Below are 245 nucleotides of genomic sequence, written 5' to 3'. Positions count from 1 at the left end.
CATAATCCCACATTTCTTGTAGGCTTATTTCTTTTCTCTTAATTTTCTGCTCTATTTCTGTGACTGACTTATTTAATTGCAAGGAGTGGTCTTCAATCTCTGAGATTCTTTCTTCTGTTTGATCTACCTTGTTCTTGAGGCTTTTCACGGCGTTTTGTAGGTCCCTGTATAAGTCCTTTATTTCCAGGAGATGGGTTTGATTTTTCTTTAATATTTCAATTTCTTTAGTGAATTTTTCTTCCAAG

This window comes from Propithecus coquereli, unplaced genomic scaffold (assembly GCF_000956105.1).
Source record: "Propithecus coquereli isolate 6110/MARCELLA unplaced genomic scaffold, Pcoq_1.0 Scaffold24, whole genome shotgun sequence".
Taxonomy (NCBI): Eukaryota; Metazoa; Chordata; class Mammalia; order Primates; family Indriidae; genus Propithecus; species Propithecus coquereli.
The sequence above is the reverse complement of the archived record's forward strand: the minus strand, read 5'-3'. Positions refer to the sequence as shown.